The sequence below is a fragment of the Hibiscus syriacus genome, unplaced genomic scaffold (genome assembly GCF_006381635.1).
Source record: "Hibiscus syriacus cultivar Baekdansim isolate YM2019G1 unplaced genomic scaffold, ASM638163v2 tig00014304_pilon, whole genome shotgun sequence".
Taxonomy (NCBI): domain Eukaryota; kingdom Viridiplantae; phylum Streptophyta; class Magnoliopsida; order Malvales; family Malvaceae; genus Hibiscus; species Hibiscus syriacus.
In genome coordinates, this window is record NW_024062321.1 from 209,856 (window position 1) to 224,861 (window position 15,006).

Consider the following 15,006-nt stretch of genomic DNA (forward strand, 5'->3'; position numbering starts at 1 on the left):
TTCAATGAAAAAATATATATAATTTACCCTTTTGGGTAATTCCTTCCGCGTATAGATCGAAAATTATCTTTGAATTTAATTCATATTTAGGGGGGGGGGATAACATTAGAGTTGTGAGGACCCTGCACCTTGTTTGCAGACAGTAGGCCTACGTTTGGGGAGTGTCAGCAAGTCGTGGGACATCACTCGAATGTTGGAAACGTTTTTTTACGTAACGGATGCAAGCGGGAACCTAGCGGACCCCAAAAATCATCGAATCGGTAAGACACAAGATCGGTTTAGGTAACTTAAAGGTGAAGGAGTCGACATTTAGGTATCATGAAATGGCTGAAAGGCAGGAAGAACACGAAACCGGCGTCGGCGGGGCAGTTTTGTCATCGATCGGGAGCTTAGTTAGAAAGAATCTATACAATCTGGGGTTGATTAAATCCTGTTTCTTGAGAGGGAAATCTCCATGGTAGCAATGTGGTTGAACAAAATAGGTATATTAATTTATTAAGTTCATTGAATTTTATTGCTGTGGTAATGCTGTTCTCTTGTGAATGGTTTCTTAATCCATGTTTCATGGGAGGTCAAACTAAATACTATATCTGTGCACGAATATTCATATTTGATGCTCACATGTGTCGTATTTGATGTTCATATTCTAATGTAAGTTTTTTTTTTTTTTATTTTAAAGACAAATGAAAGCTCCTTAAGACTATTAGTATAATCTACCCTAGTTCGTTTGTCTATAATTTGTCAAATCAAATGATATTATAGGGAGTTTGCAAATAATTATGTTACAAGGGTCTGAACTTGCAATGACTCAATTATGAAGCTCTGAAATTCAATAATAAAGGAACTTTGGTACAACATTGTCAATGGAAAACTAGGGTTGTTCCCAACAATGTTTGTATATGAACAACGAGAAGAAACTGCTAATTTATGTTCTCTATTTACACAAGTTGTCTGAATTTCCAAGCATGATTAGAAGAAATGTACAGTGAACCCACACAGAAGGGAAGCAAGGAGACGATAAGTAACTCCCAAGTCGATCGTAGAAGAATGCAAGTGGCTGCAGTGTGTTGATTCATCATCAGCATTGCAGAATGAGTGCAGAGTAGCTGATAATCTAGGCCATGAAATTCCGAACCTTCCGGAGCCGAAGGAGATGACTGGCTTTCTTCCGAATTACTTTCAGGATTGCCCCCGTTATCTTTCGGTTTGTCATCACGATCAGGATCCTTCTTATCATTTTCTTTGCTGTGGCTCCCACCGGTGCCGTCTTTCGGGATGCTCTGCATCAACTCTGGGTGAGCCTCTAATCCCACCCGTCTCAGGTGCAGCTGCCATGATTCAGACACCAGATGAAGTAACAGTATTCTTGATATGACAACCGCATAATCATATATGAATTAAGCCATTAATATACAAAAAGAACTTCATGTACCTGAAGATGTAGGTTAACTTCATCCGGGCGGGAAAGAAAGGGGAAATCACCTCCTGTTTTCAAATATGCTCGCCTAGCACCCGGGTACCTCTCACTCAGCTGATCTTTAAGTTCAAGAGGAATTGATGAGTAGTCGTTCGTCTTCAAGGCCATGTCAGAAACCATGTCAATTATAAAGATAACAGCTAAAGCTTATATTTTTCCTTGCATGTACAAGGATAGAAGGCAAAAGCTTCCGAATACGAACACAAGGTTTTGCAAGAAGGAAATCTCAAACATTTCTACAGCCATGAAGCTAAGGAAAATTTCTCATTTTAAGCAACAAATTAGCTAGATGATATCTAAACATAGGAAAAATGAACAAAAGATTCTTTTAGTCATAATTAATAGAACTAACAGCCAATGAAGATAAATTTTCTTCTCTATTTTTCCTTGTCGAGTTTGGCACCAAAAAAAATCTTGTTTTCTAAGAAAAAGAATGAATTGGGATAATGTTTGTTTGCAAAGCCCAAACAAAGCAAGTTTCAGACAACTTACATCCATTATCGTAATATACGAATCTGAAATAAGAAGTGGTTTAACTGCGGCATTGTCAACAGTCAACGTCAACCTGGATGCTAAGTCATCTCTTGAGAGCGTTTCGACCTGAAATGATTCACATATGGTCTAAGGATAAAGAAAGCAATCACTTTCTTACAACAGATTGTTTTTGCATTTGAATGAGCAAAATACATAGTGCTTCATACAAAATGATAATAACAAAAATCCAATAAAGAAGAATAGTCCCGAGTGTCCGTGAAACATACCTGTGAAACAACAAAGTCCACAGAATCAGCAATAAAAGGTTCATGAGGACCATCACGGATTCCTGTTAAGACGTATCGCTTCAACAAAAAAGAGGGGGCCCAACCAACACTGCATGCGGAAAACTCATCTTAATAACACTTTCATAGACACACAAAATGTAATATTAACAAAGATCATGCAAGGATAAAAACCAAGAAACAATTGCAGGAACTACATAAAAATGTAGGGTTTTAAAGGTTTTGATTAAATTTGATATCATAGAGACTATGAGGAGCGATAAGTAAATTGATACCAGGGGAAGACTGGCTTAATAGAAAAATATATGTGAAATCAGAATAAATATACTTTTTCTTTCATCCAAGAAAACATGGAACTTGCAAAGAAACTTTATCAACTCGATTCCACCACAAATTCGCAAGCATGTAGTTATTTGATTTCAAAATTACGATGAATTTACAGCCCAACACAACATAAATCTTAAGTAAATGAATTACTGATATGGATAAGCCAACAAATGAAACACGTTTAGTATAGCCTAGAATTGTTAACAAGAAATGTAAAACATACATAGGTGCCCAAGGCATAGCTGTCGCAAAAGTGCGTGTCTCCAAAAATGTATTCGATAGAATTAAGGATTTAACACGTCTAGGACGATGTTGAGCAAAAAGTTGAGCTAGGAAGCCCCAAGGGATGTACCATACAGATGTATCTGTCAAAGACATGACAGTCAAGTCTGTTAAGTAAGTCTTACAATTCAAGAGAAACTACTGCTACATGACTACAACAGTAGAGCCAGTAAATTAGAATAAGATCTCTTCATTGAAGAACTGTGCGGTCTACTTAATATTACAGAAATAAGAGTATTGCTTCACTTTAAGCAGGCAACCTATTATTTGCTCCAGAAACATATAATAGTAGTAATAAATATGAAATAGCCACTGAAAGGAAAAATAAGTGTTACAATAGAGAAGGAATGAAGCCTAGGCCACAAATAAATTTAAGTTCTCACATGATGAACATCGATAGCATCCAGGAACTTTTCGAAACTTGAATCCACTCTTGATGATTCCAAACACATGGAATATCCACGGAAATCACCCGTAACCCTGAACATTTGTGAAATTTAAATTATTAGGCTTAATGAGGAGTGAAACATTCTTCACAACAGTCTAATAATAAATACCATTTGGGTAATAAGCCACCAAAAAGTTCAAAAAAATCCATAGCAGGAATAAGAATAATCTTTCCACCAACCAGTAATGAAATGGGGAACTTTCAGGCTTCCTCTGTCTAAAAGAAATTAGGAACTTTACTTATTAAAATGATAAGATTCATAACTTGCTATCAGATAACTCTGGAAACAAAAAGAAACATCCTATATCAAGCAATAATGAAAAAAAATATATAGCCTGTGGAAGCTTCCTTCCATTTGTCTTCTAGTTTTGGAGAGATAAAAACAGCCTCTTTTTGCTCCCAGAGGATTCTTCCAAGAACTAAAAGAAGAAATAGAGGAAAAAATTATTCCTTGTCAAGTCTACTTATAATATAGATTGCTCAAAACCTTCATGGACAAGGACATGATCTGTTTGTAGTAGAAATCTGCTGTCCCTGCAGTTCCAGGAAGACATATGAGTGGAGGAACCACTTTGGGACCAAAATCATAATATCGCCACTGCTTTGTGCCAATCTGTGAGAGAAATAAGGAACCACAAAAATGAGATTCATTGCAATTGATAAAAAATAATAGCAGAGAAACTTTCCCTGCGTCTATCTTCAAGACACATGCCAAGCAACGTGACAACCAAAAGGTTTGATCAACTATCCTGGAGTTGGAGTGATAATGGATAATAAAACTTATCAGCAATCAGAATGTACCTTCATGAAGAACAGTATTTCACAAATAACAGTCCAACTATCCAAGTAACAAAAGATTCCACAAACCACAATTTTGAAGCTAAGGAGTTCACAATCGTAGGCATAAAAGTTCAGAAATATCGTAACGGAGAAAAATCAGGCAACAACCAACTGGTTAATAACCTTTCAAACATATGGAACTTCAGTGATATAACAAAATCAACTAGAAAACACCAACAGATAAGAATTCAATAATAAGAACTAAGTGAAACTAAAAACTAATTCTTCGGATATCAGAGTGGAATCCGATACAGAATTTTTTCAATTGAAGAAGCTTTTAAGCGAATCAAAGGAAGAAACAAATTCACGGACAGCATTAAATTGTAATCTATGATAAATTAAGCAATGAATTAAGCAAATTCAACAACAGAACAACGATTTGCCCTTCTTCGATCAGAATTCTCGCCAAAACTCACACAATAATAGGCCATAGCTAAAACAAAGTTGAACACAAAACCCATGATCAAAATCTTATAAAAATCAACAATAATCATTGAGAGCTAAACATATATTGACCCAAAAAAAACTTACGGGGATCTTGTGAAGAGGGACTTGGGACTTGAAGTAGATGTAATCACCGGGCGCCGCGAAGACGCTTTTCATTGCTGAAATCAACTCACTCTACATTCATTCCATTAGATATTTTAGATCAATCAAATCGATCGACGATCTCCCTGGTTTTTATTTTATTTAAGCTTCTATTTTAAATTTAACGAGCAGGCGATAGAAAACACGTGGCTGGGGCTTAACGATCAATTAACGGAAACGTTTCTCATCTGCTACTCGGCGTTATCTCTAGGGGTGCGAAATGTAATTTTTGTGTACCATATCCGTGCATTTTAGGGAGGTTAACGGATAGAGATGGTAGATGAGTATAATTTTATATATTTTGTGTCGTATTTGTTTAATTTGGGGGTGAGGATATAAATAATTTTAGTGAGTAGTGAATAAATGTCGATGTGAAAGTCATATCTGTCATGGATAATAGATAATTTATGGATTTGAGATTTTACTGGTCTTGTATATACTTGTCTCATATTCGTTTGTACATTAACTACTCATCATATAAATTTTGGATCATTATGAATTTAGATAAAATTTTAAAGATTTTTTTATAAATCTTAAGATTTTATAAAAATGACTTGCAATTTAACCAAACATTTTGACAAATAATTTTAGAATTGAAAACCGTCATTTCTCTTTATATCAAAGTGACGAACATGAACGGACGGATATAAACAGATATGAGATGGATGATAGATATTTAATTGGGTAATGGAGGTAAGGATGAAATTAAAAACTTGGGATTTGTTGCATAAGAAGGCATTGTTTACATCTACTTGCCAACCATAGGTAACAGCCAAGGAAAATAGGATATTGACCGTAGAGAATCGAACCACAGGTCTGAAGGTGTCCATGAAGTCAAAACCAGGTATATGAGAATATCCTTTGGCGACCAGCCTAGCCTTCAGTCGTTCAACGGACCCATAAGCATTCTTCTTAACATTGAAGAGCCACTTATACCCAATGGCCTTCATGTTAGCTGGTAGCTCAACCAGCTTCCAAGTTTTGTTATTAACTAGGGCATTGAACTCGGCAAGAACAGCCATTCTCCAGTCTGGGTCTTCAAGTGCAGCATGAATATCAAGAGGTAGGTCTTTACATTGTGCAACGTATATCTTTGGCTTGAAGATGCCAAGCTCGCCCCGTGTGACCATAGTGTGCTTGTTCCTTACCTCCCTTCTTTGTACATGCTGCTGATTCGTAGAACCAACCCGTGAAAAATTCTCAATTTGTGCATCACCAGGCACGTGACTATCCTGCACCTCAGCAAACAAGGGATTTGGTTCATGTGAAGTGGGACTCGATCCCATAAAAGAACCAATAGGTTCAACGGGTGAATCATTTATTTCATCAGTGGGTAAAACTCCAACATCTGAAGGGCAGTATTTATTGGACCCACATTTATGGTCTCGGTATTAATGTTGATAAACGATGTATCAGGCGATGCAGGTGGGGTTAACTCAACCGGATTGCTCACAACACGCAAAGGAGCTGACTGCGTGCCTTGAACTCTTCTTGTGACACCACACTTCGAGAAACAAATACCCTACCCGTTTCGTCCATGCACTGATAGCCATGGTGCATTGGTGAATAGCCCAGAAACATACAAGCACGCGACCTGAACATTTTATGCTTGTTGAATGGTCGAAGACACGGGAAACATTCCCAGCCAAAGACTTTGAGAAAGCTATAATCTGGAACCTTCCCATACAGCTTTTGATGAGGTGAAATGTTACCCAGAAGCTTGGTTGGTATCCTATTAATAAGATACACGGCACTTAGCACAGCATTCGACCAGTAGCTCAAGGGAAGAGATGCATGAGCTAGCAAGGCAAGGGCAGTCTCAACTATATGCCTATGCTTTCTTTCCACAATCCCATTTTGCTGGGAAGTATGTGGGCAAGACTTCCTCAATTGAATACCAAGAACCTGTGTTGTTGCTTCCAAAAAACAAAACTCACCCCCACCATCGGTTTGTAATGCAAGAATGTTGGAAGAGAATTGATTCTTAACAAGTGCATCAAACATCTTAAAAACAAGAACACTTTTATTTCTTAAGAGATACACCCAACTGTTTCTTGTATACAAATCAATAAAGCACACAAAAAATCTAAAACCATTAGAGCTTACAGGGGTGGGACCCCATACATCAATTTCTATCAGCTCAAATGGACGTGAATACACAGTACGTGAAGGGAAGAAAGGAAGTACATGACTCTTGCCCATTTGACAGGCAGAACAGACATTAGCTTGATCAGAAGATGCAGAAACATTCGCGACAGTCTTGACAATATCCACAGATGGGTGCCCAAGCCTTTGATGCCATTTCCAAAACTCTTAATCGTCCTTTACTGAAGCACCCCTCAAAATAACAAGAACGGGCATGAAACTCAAAATAAGCTGAATTGTCAGTAGCAAATTTTGCAACTGACATAAGATTCTTTGTTATGCGAGGAACACAAAGAGTTTGATCAAGCACAAGATTTCAAGACTCATAGGAAATAATTTGCTTACCACTATGAGAGATGCCTATAGGCAAGCCATTACCCAGATGAACTTTGCCCGAGCCAACATAGGGTTTTACAGATGTAAGGGTCGAGATATTTCCAGTCACGTGGTGGGTGGCTCCCGAATCTGGAAACCATTTGGAGTGATGCAGTGACCCATCAACGGTTAAGGCATTGATTGGAGCATTCGCGGGATCGATAGACGCCTCTTGATCCACCGTGTTACTCACAAAATGAGAATAGGTAGAGTCTGAACCATGAGACCAGCACGAACACACGTTAACTTGTGCATCAGAACCATTCTGCTGAGTTGGAATCCTCTTAAAAGACTGGTAAAATCTATGCCAACAGCGGTAAACGAGGTGACCAAGCTTCCCACAAAGTTGGATTTGTTGCCAAGGACGCATTTTGTATTTAGAACCATTGTGTGTATGCTATGTTCATATTGCTTGTTGCCATGGTTCTGAAATGCTTGAGTGTTGTTGGCATACCTTGTAAAGTTCACACCAACAGGAAAATGGGAAGTGTCTTCGAGTCTGGTCTCGGCATCAATGAGCACGAATATAACATTGTCTAACGAGAAAGGTTCTTGACTCACCGTAATAGCTGCTATAGTGGGCTCATATTCCACTAATAACCCATTCAAGATCGTAGCAGCGTGACCTATCTCTAAAATGGGACTGCCACGGTTGCCAACAAATCACAAAGCTCCTTTATTGCCATCGTATAATCTCGCATAAACTGATTGGTCTTCTTCATAGACCTCAGTTGACAATGGAGATTCATAACCTTCGTTGTGGACAACTTGGAATATAGCTTAGTAACACCATTCCAGACGGCGACGTTGTATCAGTCACCCACTAGTTGAGGGAGAATATTAGGGCTTACGGTGGAGAGCAACCAAGATGCTGGGGAGTTGTCCTGCTTGACGTAACGGAGGTAGGCAGAGTTCACAACAAACTGACCATCAGCATTGAGAACCAGCTTTTCTGGAACAGGCATGGATCCATCGAGATACCCTTCAAGGCTGAGCCCTCGAACCGTGAGAACAACCTGTTGCTTCCTTCCAAAGGAGATAGAGTCACTAAGACATACATTGATCCTTTTGTTGGAGAAACTATCAGCACTTTGTTCATCAGGAACTTCAAGAGAAGGGGCCAGAGTAACCATCGTTGAAGCTTGATCCAAGAACGAACACAACCAACAAGAAATTCACAGCAAGAAGCCTAACAAACTCCATAATCGAGATAGGCAAAAGATAACTTGTTAAACGGCAAAATCAACGAGATAATGCGTTGAATTTTTTTTTTCACGAGATAGTGCCCTCGCCAGATTAATTGTTCAGATGGGGTGATCTCTACAGTTCCACGTCCCTGGGGGTAGGTCGCCATGCACGCCCAGCGACCTACCAGGTCGCCATGCACGCCCCAACACGCTGGGCATCCGAGACCATCCGACCGAGGTCATCCGAACGAGCTATGCGAGGGCATCCGAGGGCAACCGAGCGAGCTATGCGAGGGAATCCGAGGGTAACCGTGCGAGGGTAGGTCGCCCGGAGTACATGGCGACCTACGTAGGTCGCCATGCGACCTTGTAGGTCGCCATGCACTCCGGGCGACCTACCCTCGCTCGGTTGCCCTCGGATGCCCTCGCATAGCTCGTTCGGATGGCCTCGGATGCTCTCGGATGGCCTCGGATGCTCTCGGATGGCCTCGGATGCTCTCGGATGGTCTCGGATGCTTTCGGATGGCCTCGGTCGAATGGCCTCGGATGCCCAGCGTGTTGGGACGTGCATGGCGACCTTTGGGGGCTACATGGATTGCATGGCGACCTACCTAGGTCGCTGGGCGTGCATGGCGACCTATATGGGGACTGTAGAGATCACCCCATCTGAGCAATTAATCTGGCGAGGGCACTATCTCGTGAAAAAAAAAAAGTCAACGTATTATCTCGTTGATTTTGCCCTTGTTAAACATTCGAAAGAAAATAACCGGGTAGTTTGGCAAAACTCACGATATAATGCTTTCAAAATAAATAATTCACGAGATAATGCACTCCCCATATTATTTGCTGAAATAGGGTGAAAGCCACAGTGTTTGTCGTAGGTCGCTGGGAGGGCATGGCGACCTACAAGGTCGCCCGGAGGGCATGGCGACCTATGTGTTGGGGACGTTAAAACGTCCATTATCTCTGTGCAGCTCGCCGGGAAGCTATGAGAGAGATTGCATGCGCCATGCACGTCCCAACACGGTGGGCATCCGAGGCCATCCGAGAAGCTATGCGAGAGCATCCGAGGCCATCCGACCGAGGCCATCCGACCAAGGGCATCCGACCGAGGCCATCCGACTGAATTATGTGAGGGCATGCGAGGATAGTCGAGCGAGCTATACGAGGGCATCCGAGCGAGCAAGCAAGGGTAGGTCGCCCGGAGTGCATGGCGACCTACAAGGTCGCCAGGAGTGCATGGCGACCTACAAGGTCGCCAGGATTGCATGGCGACCTACAAGGTCGCCCGGAGGGCATGGCGACCTATGCTTGGGGACGTGCATGTGCCATGCAACACGTTCATTTTCTCTGTGTGTTCGTCGTCGGGAAGCTGGCCACGTAGTAGGTCGCCCGGAAGGCATGGCGACCTACGGCCAATACTGTATTTCACCCTATTTGAGCAATTAATATTGGGATAGCATTATCTCGTGAAATAATTTGTTCGAGAACATTATCTCGAAAGTTTAGCCGGGTAGTTTATTGAAGCACAAAAATGGATGATTACAACTCAGTGCAAGCACTGTTTTTATACACGCAAAAACATTTCTAGCTGACTAATGGCCAGCCCTAGAAGTCTAACAACCCAACCACTCAACCGCTCAACACGAGAGCAAGCCACACAAACACGTGCCTCGAAAACCACGCACGCCAGCCATGCACATTATACGTTTAACAGTTTGTTACATAACTCTGACATAGATTGGATCTATGTTTTCACGCATAACTTAAGAAGATGTGCTCTTGTTGTCAAACTATGGGTTGTTCATGACATTTTACTGCATGCTTGGAGGTTAGAAGTTCAAAAGATTGAGGTGGAAACAGATAATATTGAGTTACAAAAATATGGAATCATTCCTCTGAAGCTCTCCTAAGAAGTGCATTGATTGATGTTGGGATATTGGTTAAAATAATATCTTTAAAAAAATTTCCAAAATAATCCACCTCGAATATTATTTCTCATACTAAGACAGAGAAAAACGTGTCATAAAGATATAGATAAATATACCATAAAGACATAGAAACATATCACAAAGACATAATTATTCTTATTAAAAAACTAAAAAAGAAAAAAGATAACCGGCGAAAGGTAATCATCATCAAAATCGGTGTTACCGTTGGTTAAATAAAATTAAAGAAAAAAATTAGATTAATCAATAAAATTAGATTAATCAATAAAATTAACACAAATTATAAAAAAAAAAAAGAGAAGAGAAAAAAACGGCCAGAGTCTGGTTAAATTTTAGCTTCTTTGTATCAGAAAAAATTATTTTACCGTAAACAAACTATGATGATATAGTATAAATTAAGTACATATAAATATTAGTATTTAATAAATAAATAAAATATATATAAATATTAGTAACAAATTGAATATGTGTTCGTTCATTCTTGATAAGTTTGGTTATGTCTTCAATATATTAAGACATTGTACTAAAACCAGGTCTATACTTTAAATGTATAAACCTAATTTGGCCCTTTAGTCGATGTTTTTCATCGTTTAAACGTTATGATACTAATGTAGTATTTTATCTGTTATATTTGAGTTATCAATTCAACTCATCTATCATGTTATCCGTCACATTATCAATTATTGTGGATTGTTACGTTTTATTTTCTTATTAGATAAAGATAATTATATAATAATATAATTTTTGTAATTAATAATTAAATTCAGTGTCTTTATGTTTTTCTAGAATTATGTTTAAAATAAGTTATATATTTATAAAAAATTATCTAAATATGATTAATGACAGGCTGAGAGGAGTCTACTAAGGAACCCAGCCCCACCATCCTGGTCTTTATATTTCGAACATACGTGGCACATCAACAGCCGTTGGCTTATAACCTCATCATCAACCATAGAGAATGTAATTTTCGTTATTATAGACAAACGTGATGGCAATCTTATAAAGCACATCAACCATACGAAATTTACTATAAAACATCAATAAGTTTATCGTTACCCCTGGCCTCACACACCAGAAGGAGCAAAACAGAGAGGAGCGGAGAACTGAGAATTCGCAAGGACCAAGAAAATGGCGGCAGAGACAGCGCTTAGAGTTTCGGGTTCAACATTTTGTAATCTAAATGGGTCTCAAAGGAGGCCAACCCCTTTATCTTCTTCAACCCATTTTCTGGGTTTTCGTCCTCGAGCTTCTTCTTCAATTTCCTCTTCACTCTCTCAGTTCTTGGGAAGTGTTCGAATTGCCTCTAGACTTCCCATTTCACGTTACCAAAAGGGGAAGCAAAGGAGCTTATCTGTCTTTGCTTTGGCCACTGATGGTAATCGTTTTCCATTCCCGCCTTTATTACTCTGGGTTACTGTTTAAGTTATTGAACTCTGAGTTATTGTTCATTTCAGCTTTAACTTAGTTGTTTCGTAGCTTGACAATGTGAAATTTGGTATACTTGCTTGTGTAAGCTGAGGAAATTATTTATCTATTTTCTCAAATGTTAGGGAAATCACCAATCCAATGGCTGATAATGTTTCATTCGATATGCATTTTTTAAAATACTCTTGTTTTCAATGTATTGAACTCGTGTATTGAGACAAATTTCTTGCTATTTTGTGAGTTTCTAAGATGGATATATTTTTCATTGCTTTACAGAGTCGAAGCGTGCCGTACCTTTGAAAGATTATCGCAATATCGGAATTATGGCTCACATAGATGCGGGAAAGACGATGACAACAGAACGAATCCTATACTACACAGGAAGAAACTGTAAAATCGGCGAGGTACATGAGGGTACCGGCGTACCGCTACAATGGACTGGATGGAGCAAGAGCAGGAAAGAGGTATTACCATAACATCGGCTGCGACCACAACGTTTTGGAGAGACCACCGGATTAATATCATCGACACCCCTGGCCACGTTGACTTCACGCTTGAAGTGGAGCGAGCCCTGAGGGTTTTGGATGGGGCTATATGCTTGTTCGACAGTGTTGCTGGTGTTGAACCACAATCTGAGACCGTATGGAGGCAAGCTGATAAGTATGGTGTACCCAGAATATGCTTTGTCAATAAGATGGATCGTCTGGGAGCAAACTTTTTCCGGACGAGGGACATGATAGTTACAAATTTGGGTGCTAAACCGCTCGTGATTCAACTACTGATTGGTGCAGAGGATAATTTTAAAGGTGTCGTTGACCTTGTAAAGATGAATGCTATACTTTGGTCCGGAGAAGAATTGGGTGCAAAGTTTGAGTATGCTGATATTCCGGCTGATCTTCAAGAGTTGGCTGAAGAGTACCGGTCACAAATGATAGAAACAATCGTTGAATTAGATGATCAAGCCATGGAGAAATATCTTGAAGGAGTTGAGCCTGATGAGGAAACCATTAAGAAATTAATTAGGAAAGGCACGATTGGAATAAGTTTTGTGCCTGTATTATGCGGTTCAGCTTTTAAAAATAAGGGAGTTCAGCCCTTACTTGATGCTGTTATGGACTACTTGCCATCACCTATTGAGTTGCCACCAATGAAGGGGACTGATCCTGAGAACCTGAAGTGATAATTGAAAGGAAAGCAAGTGATGATGAACCGTTTTCCGGACTAGCTTTCAAAATCATGACCGATCCATTTGTGGGATCCCTTACATTTGTCGGGGTGTAACGCAAACAAAGGAAAGAAAGAGAGAATCGGTAGACTGTTGGAAATGCACGCGAACAGTAGAGAGGATGTTAAGGTTGCTTTGGCTGGTGATATCGTTGCTCTTGCTGGCCTAAAAGGATACTATTACAGGTGAAACACTCAGCGATCCTGATCATCCTGTTGTCCTTGAACGGATGGACTTCCCCGATCCTGTGATTAAGGTTGCTATTGAACCCAAGCTAAAGCCGATGTCGATAAAATGGCTAATGGTTTGTTAAAGCTTGCTCAAGAAGACCCTTCTTTCCACTTCTCACGGGATGAAGAGATCAACCAGACTGTAATTGAAGGAATGGGAGAATTGCATCTCGAGATTATTGTTGATCGTTTGAAGAGAGAGTTCAAGGTTTGTAGCAACATCTAATTGTCAAACATATTAATACCCTTGATCATCCGATCAATTGGGCTCGTGTGCATTTAATAGATTTACTGACTCATAAGCATTAAATACTTCTAGTTCTCATCGTTTTGATTGCTTGGTCCATGTAGGTAGAAGCTAATGTCGGTGCACCCCAAGTTAATTACCGTGAAAGCATTTCCAAAGTTTCGGAAGTTAAGTATGTGCACAAGAAACAGTCAGGTGGACAGGGGCAGTTTGCTGATATTACCGTTCGTTTCGAGCCGATGGAGCCAGGTAGTGGATACGAGTTCAAGAGTGAAATCAAAGGTGGAGTGGTGCCAAAAGAATATATTCCCGGAGTAATGAAAGGGCTGGAGGAGTGTATGTGTAACGGTGTCCTTGCAGGCTTGGGCTGGAGGAGTGTATGTGTAACGGTGTCCTTGCAGGCTTTCCTGTTGTCGATGTACGCGCCGTGCTAGTAGATGGTTCTTACCACGATGTGGATTCAAGTGTCTTGGCATTTCAACTGGCAGCCAGGGGAGCCTTCCGAGAGGGGATCAGAAAGGCTGGCCCTAGAATGCTCGAACCTATAATGAAAGTCGAGGTTGTCACCCCCAAAGAACACTTGGGTGACGTGATTGGTGATCTCAATTCTAGGAGAGGCCAGATTAACAGCTTTGGTGATAAGCCTGGCGGACTCAAGGTATATCAGATTACTTCACCCTTCCTTGTTTTGCTTTATAAATCTGTTATTCACAACATGTGCTGCGAAAAACTCGATAGAATACTTCCACAGCACTCGTCGAAATCCCTAATATTTCCACAAATGGAAAAGGAAAACAGGAGTCTGAGTTGTTTTTTTCTTCATTTGACCATTCCTAGAAAGCATCCATTAAACTAATTAGTATTACTAGACTATGAACATGTGCTGTTGTGTTATGCTTTTTTACCAAATGGTATGTTTCCACTAGCATCGGTTTTCGATTAGAGACGAAGAGATACATTTTCTTGTAATCTTATCGTGTTGGTCGATTTGTGTCGGATTAACCGCAGGTGGTGGATGCCCTTGTTCCGCTAGCCGAGATGTTCCAATACGTCAGCACTCTCCGAGGTATGACAAAAGGCCGAGCATCCTACACGATGCAGTTGGCCAAGTTTGATGTTGTCCCTCAACATATCCAGAACGAGCTTGCTTCGAAACAACAAGAAGTTGCTGCTTGATTTGTTATTTATTTTCCTGGCATCCAAACACTATTTTTGGTCCATAATATGAACTGCAACTTTACTCTTCTTTTGCTCCTTTAAATTCCAAGTTTCACGTATCAGTTTTTTGGATATATATGTAACAGAACTCTGAAGTAGAAAATGCAATACAAATCAGAATTTGCATAGGGAAAATCTGGTTCTGTTCTATGAATTTTTGTAGCGCAGATATGTTTAGAATTTTTTTAACATATTAATAGCATCTACATTTTGTAGACGCAACTGCTTAAATTTGGATCGAAGAATAAATATTTTTTTTATCAT

The 15,006-nt window shown here is 39.9% G+C and overlaps 2 pseudogenes; one reads left to right on the plus strand and one right to left on the minus strand.

Moving 5' to 3' along the window:
• Positions 1-818: 818 nt before the first annotated feature.
• LOC120207055 lies at positions 819-4,840 on the minus strand (annotated as a pseudogene).
• Positions 4,841-11,431: 6,591 nt separating this feature from the next.
• On the plus strand, positions 11,432-14,798 carry LOC120207048 (annotated as a pseudogene).
• Positions 14,799-15,006: the final 208 nt, after the last annotated feature.